The following is a 6,330-nucleotide window of genomic DNA, read 5'->3' as shown; positions in this document are numbered from 1 at the left end:
AGAAAATTCTGTGGAAAAAAGAAACTGTCAACAACACACAAAAAAAGACATCAAAATGAGAACACTAAATTCATACTTATCAATAATTACGCTGAAGGTAAATGGGCTAAATGCACCAATAAAGAGACTGACAGTGGCAGAATGGATTAAAAAACATGATTTGTCTATATGCTGTCTACGAGAGACACACCTTAGACTGAAAGACACAAACAAACTAAAACTCAAAGGATGGAAAAAAATATATCAAGCAAACAACAATAAAAAAAGAGCAAGAGTGGCAATATTAATCTCTGACAAAATAGACTTTAAAGTAAAATCCACCACAAAGGAAAAGGAAGGACACTATATAATGATAAAAGGGTCAATATACCAGGAGTACATAACCATAACAAATATTTATGCACCGAACGACAGGGCTCCAAAATATGTAAAAGAAATTATGACAGCATTGAAAAGAGAGATAGACAGCACCACAGTAATAGTAGGAGACTTTAACACACCACTTTCGGTGAAGAACAGAACATCCAGAAAGAAGCTCAATAAAGACACAGAGGATCTAAATGCCATAATCAGCCAACTTGATCTCTTAGACATATACTGAACACTCCACCCAACAGCACACAATAATACTTTCTTTTCCAGTGCACATAGAACATTCTCCGGACTAGACCACATATTAGGCCACAAAGCAAGCCTTAACAGAATCCAAAACATCCAAATATTGCAAAGCATCTTTTCTGACCATAAAGCCCTAAAAGTAGAAATCAATAACAGAAAAAGCAAGGAAAAAAAAAATCAAATACATGGAAAGTAAACAACACCTTGCTCGAAAACTACTGGGTTATAGAAGAAATTAAATATGGAAGAAAGAAATTCACAGAATCAAAGGAGAATGAAAAGACATCCTACCAGAACCTTTGGAACACAGCAAAAGCAGTACTCAGAGGTCAATTTATAGCAATAAATGAACACATTCAAAAAGAAGAAAGGGCCAAAATCAAAACATTAACCTTACAACTTGAACAAATAAAAACAAAGCAGTAAGAGAAGCCCATGGGCATCAGAAGTAAGGAAATATTAAAATTTAGAGCAGAAATAAATGAAATTGAGAATAGAAAAAGAATTGAAAGAGTTAGCAAGACTAAAAGCTGGTTCTTTAAAAAGATCAACAAAATTGATAAACCATTGTCCAAACTGACAAAAGAAAGTCAGAGAACTGAAACTTATAAACTGCAGGGAAAACAAAGATATTCCAAGAAAAAGGAAATATAATTACAGTATACCCTCTGGCTCACCTATGGTTTTCCATTTACGCAGAGCAAATAATTGGTATAATAATAATAATGCACGTATGTCTTCCGTCACTCACCTATAATATAGAAAATGTCCTTCCTGTAACTCATTGTTAACAAATGCCTGAGAAATATGTACATGAAAAACATAATCACAAAACCAAAATTTCTTCTTGGAAATTCTTAGTTCAAACAGAATGCAACAAAAAAATCAATTTCTGAACACAAAAGGGTTAACAAGAATTAAACTAAACTTTGTAAAACTGGATCAGATTTCAATCAGAATCTTTATATACTAATATATTTGAAGGAGCCCTGGTGGTGCAAAGGGTAAAGCACCTGGCTGCTAATGGAAAGGTTGGTGGCTCGAAGCCACCCAGTGACTCCTCAGGAGAAAGACCAGGGAAATCTGCCAAGAAAACCTATGGGGCAGTTCTACTCTATCATGTGGAGTTACTATGAGTCAGAATCCACTCAACAGCTCCCAACAACAAAAGCTTTTAAAATATCTTATTGTTGACACCGGGCGTTTATGCAAATGAAAAATTAAAGAGGCTAGCAATATCTTCCACGCCCTTTCAAACTATTAGCAAGCACCCCTTCACACTGTGAAAGGATGAAAGTATCATGTAATAGTGAAAATCAGCACCAGATAACAAACTGCGCTTTTTAAAACTGATTTAGCTAAAAAATTGGGTACTTATTTTTACATTAAATGAATAGAGATAGCACCCTTATTTCTAATATTCCTGCATGGTGACCAGTAACAATTTTGTGCCCAAGCATTTCATGGCTTCTTTAAAATTTAAGTCAGTAAACAGAATTTTCTAAAGAGACACTTATCAGGATCAAAAACTTTTTTTTCATTGCATTATATATTTATAGTAGACTATTCCTCTTACCTATACAAGTATGCACTATTTTTATTGTAATACATTTACGAACTTCGTATAGAATAAAGCACTTCTATTCCTTTTTTAGGAACCATACCAAGCACAAAATTACAAGATATCCAGCAACTACTTTCGGAGTCCTTATAATCCATATGAACGTACAAGGCATACATTAAAATAAGACGAAATTTAATCACCCTATTTATTCCAATATGCAACAATATGGATAAAATAGATTAATTCATATACAGGTTAAGGAAAGAACTAATTTTTATAAACTAGGCAAATAAAATCATTTCATAGAAAAAAACCTCAATTTTCTGATTGATAAACTAAAATTATTTTTAGTTTGTTTTGGTTTTGGAAAGTAGCAGGAACTCCTCTTCTGTAAATTGTGAACTCACCGAAGGAATATGCGAAGGGTTTCCCCAATGCTTGCCGAAGAAGTGGTGTTATGGAACTCAGTCCAGGGATCAGGTCCTCCTGGTGTGGTAGCAGCCGTTTTCAGAAGACTCCGCGGGCAGGAGAGGCAGTCTGTCTCTTCTGGAGAAGAGTGAGCTTCGTTCCTTGGATGCCTTTTATTTAACTCTGAAGACCACGCCCAATTTTCCCCCCGATTGGATTTCATGTGCCTTCCTGTAGGAGTTAATAGAATGATTAGGTTTCTTCAAAACAAAAGAAATGATTGATTTAACACCTTGGTAATCTCCATAAGCAAACCTCAACAAACATTATCTCATCAAGCAATACGCAATAACTCTTGGCAAACAGCACACCGGCCAGGGAAGAGGGGCACGATGGCGGAGGCTGATGCGGAGAAGAACGTTTCACCGCCCGCGGCAGTCTCTACTGCCCCAATTTCTTTCCACTATAGTTGCATGTGTGCCCGGAGGCAGGTGTTGGACCTGGGAGACAGTGCGAGGGTCGCTCTGGAGGAGAAGGGTTTCTTGAAGACTGTGGAAGGGAGGGAGCTGCAGAGTATGATGCCCTCAGAATTCCCTAAGGAATTTGTCATCCCATTGATCCAGAATGGACATCACAGGCAGCAACTGATCCAGACACCTGGACCATCCAGAGATTCTGAGGCCTTGGTGAATGGGATGCTGATGTCCCAGGCCACGAAGGAGCTCACCGAGGAATCCAAGAAGTCTCTGGAGGAAAGAGAGAATGAGGGTGTCGACCCTAAGCTCCACTATCGCTATGATCCAGAAGGGATGCATCCCCAAACGGGAAGGGGCGGACAACGAACTCCACGCTAAGCCGGTGCTGGAGGAGGCTGATTACGAGGACGTCCCTGTGGAGGTATACAGGCTTGTCATGGTGCGAGGCATGGGCTGGAAACCTGGCAAGGGCAGCCGCCGTACCTTTAATCAAGGGGTGAAGCCCCGTGTCAACTCACAGAGGCCCATGGTGCAAAAGATGGAGAAGGAAGACCAACGTCAAGGACTGGTGCCCTGAGCAACTAGTGGTCTTGTTTGATCCCCACGAGGTGTCTATGGGAAGGTGGAAGGCCTGAATGCTGACAGTGTTCGGGCTATGGTTCTTCTGGCAATGGGGAGCTGTGTGGTGACTGTTAGTGAGTTTTGCTTGCCACCTGTCTCCCAGCAGGAGTTTGAAAAGAACTCCTTGGATCTCAGCCAAGTGAGGAAAACTTTCTCAGGAAAAAAAGAACAGAAAACAGAACAGCCTTGTCATGGAAGGCCCTCTGGGATCGGGACTTCCATGTTCAGCAGGAAGACTAAGAGAGGAAACAGAAACACCCTCCAGACTGACAGGATGGTTGTGCAGAGACCTGTGTGTGTGGTTTGTGGACAAGCTGCACAAGGGCAGCCAGTATTACAACACCAAGATGACAATTAAAGATGTCCTGAGCCAAGATACTTGTGTACGTCTGACGGAGGAAGGCCGTATCCTAGAAGGCCTGAGGGAAGATGTGTCGGAGACCCTGATTCCCAGGGTCGAGGCAACCTGTGATGGTGGTGCTGGGACCATAGACTGGAAGGGTGGGACGTCTACTGGACCTGGACACAGAGCAGAGCTGGGCTTTAGTAGAGCTGAGAGAATCAGTTGGTGGAGCTTCAATATGATGCCGTCTGCTAGTACATGGGTCCCAGTGACTCCAGTCCCCCAGATTCATCCCAGTTCTTTACAGAATAAAAAACTTGTTTTCAGTAAAATTGGAATATAAGTTTTTGCGTCTACCACTTGTAAGTGCAGTACTGGTACAGGAACAAGGACAAAGGTGAATCGACCAGAAGCAATGCTAGAAACAAACCCAATATTCACCAGAATTTTGTATATTATAAAAATCATTTCAAATAAAAAAAAATACTGACTTTTCAGTAAATAAACACCCACATGACAACTTTATATGTAATTTTTTTTAATTGTTTAAAAAGGTAGAAAAGAGGAGGTCACCAGTTTATGACTTTAGCAAATGTCTTGGAAAATTTGGAAATAATTTGCCTGAGGTTGGCTTTAATTATAGTCTGTCATATAGGAACAGTTGTATTTTATTTACTGGTTTATTTTTGTACTCTAATGCAAGAATTTAATGTAAGGCAGCTTTGGCCATCACTCCAGAATAGAGATTTCCCCTGCCCTGCACACTCCAGATCACGCCTCCAAGGGTTCAAGAGCAGGACCAGGATTCTTTGTCTTGCACTCCCCATTCCAAATCAGGGGAAACAGGAAAGAAAGGCTGAGAAGCCCCAGCTCAGGGACCCCCTGAATAGGGAAGAGAAAGGGGAGTTAATTTATTTCTACTTGAGAAGATAATAATGACAGGTTTATGTCCCCAATCCATTTAGTCCACTACATAAGGGGTGAATTGAGGTGCAGCCTTAGACCGTCGAGAAACTCCCCTTCAATACTATTGGTGCCAGATAGCCTTCATGGGGTCCAGGAAAGCTAAACTGTGGACCTCGTGAAGGAGCTCAGAGCTCTGCACCTCCTTGTGTGCACAGAGATCCTGGGACTCACAACAGTCTGAACCAGGTGAGAGATGGAGAGAGGCTCTGAGGAGCAGGGATCACTGTCAGGAAGAGAGAGGGAATGAGGGAGCCCCAGTTTCCAGGATGTCCCTTTTGTGTGTGCAGGAATTTCAGTGAGCACCCAAAAGGCCATCAACCTTTGATTGCATCCTCTGAAATCTTGGGTTTTCCCTGAATTGAGCCTTCCAGTGACAGAACAAGAGGTCAAGTCCAGCTCTGGGGGCAGTGGGCAGAGACTCAGCAGGGAGAAAGTATCTATATGAAGGGGACCAGCTAAGCACATGTCTGGCTGCATAGGTGTAGTGGTAGTAGAATGGGGAGTGACCTTATGGGACCTGCAAGCCCCAGGGATCTACTGATCCTCCAGCACCAGTGAAAGGAGTCAGTCAGATGGGGGAGGAGTGGTCTGACGGAACTTTAGAAGGAGAGGAATGAGGGACTAAAAATTAAATGGGGGGGGGGCTGTTTTCTAGAGATCACTGGATAGAAGAAATTCTCCTCTTTGCTCCAGAAGCAAGCAATGGCTCCACCAGGAGGGCGAGGTTGCCCTTGGCTCTAAGGCACCAGCTCCCTGCACCCTGCCTTGAAAGTAACTCGTTGTTGTTGTTAGGTGTCATTGAGTTGGTTCCTACTCACAGCGACCGTATGTACATCAGAACAAAACACTGCCTGGTACTGCACCACCTTCACAATCACTGCTATGTTTGAGCAAGTGCTGCAGCCACTATGTCAATCTGTCTCACTGAGGGTTCTTATCTTTAGGCTTCTTAAAATTGCTGTACAATAGAGAAAACTTGTTTATGGTTCTTTTATGATTGGAATACACCCAATTTCTGAAACCTTTATTGTCAGCATTTTTCTTATTTTAAACCTTATTAATGTCCACTTTATTCATCTTATTATCTTTTGTATCAAAGTGTTTTCTCCAGGTTGCTAGGGGACCTTTCTTCAAAAGATCCGCTGGATCGACATAAGCCTCAGAGAATGGTGGCCAAAGAGGTTTGATCCTGCTCAATCATCCCTCTCTGAGGCTCATTTTTAAGAAGAATCAGTCAATCTCAATTTATTTGTTGTTGTTGTTCACTACGTGATGCATGACATTTGTTCGGCCTTTCTTGCCATGGCGTTGTAACTCCCGCCTAAGTGATTGGG

General features: G+C 41.6%; 1 pseudogene; it reads left to right on the top strand.

Moving 5' to 3' along the window:
* Positions 1-2,982: 2,982 nt before the first annotated feature.
* On the top strand, positions 2,983-4,285 carry LOC101359085 (G-patch domain and KOW motifs-containing protein pseudogene; annotated as a pseudogene).
* The last annotated feature ends 2,045 nt before the right edge of the window (positions 4,286-6,330 follow it).

This window comes from Trichechus manatus, unplaced genomic scaffold (assembly GCF_000243295.1).
Source record: "Trichechus manatus latirostris isolate Lorelei unplaced genomic scaffold, TriManLat1.0 scaffold00302, whole genome shotgun sequence".
In the NCBI taxonomy this organism is placed as follows: Eukaryota; Metazoa; Chordata; class Mammalia; order Sirenia; family Trichechidae; genus Trichechus; species Trichechus manatus.
Note: the sequence above shows the minus strand (reverse complement) of the source record. Positions and strands in the feature narration are given on the sequence as shown.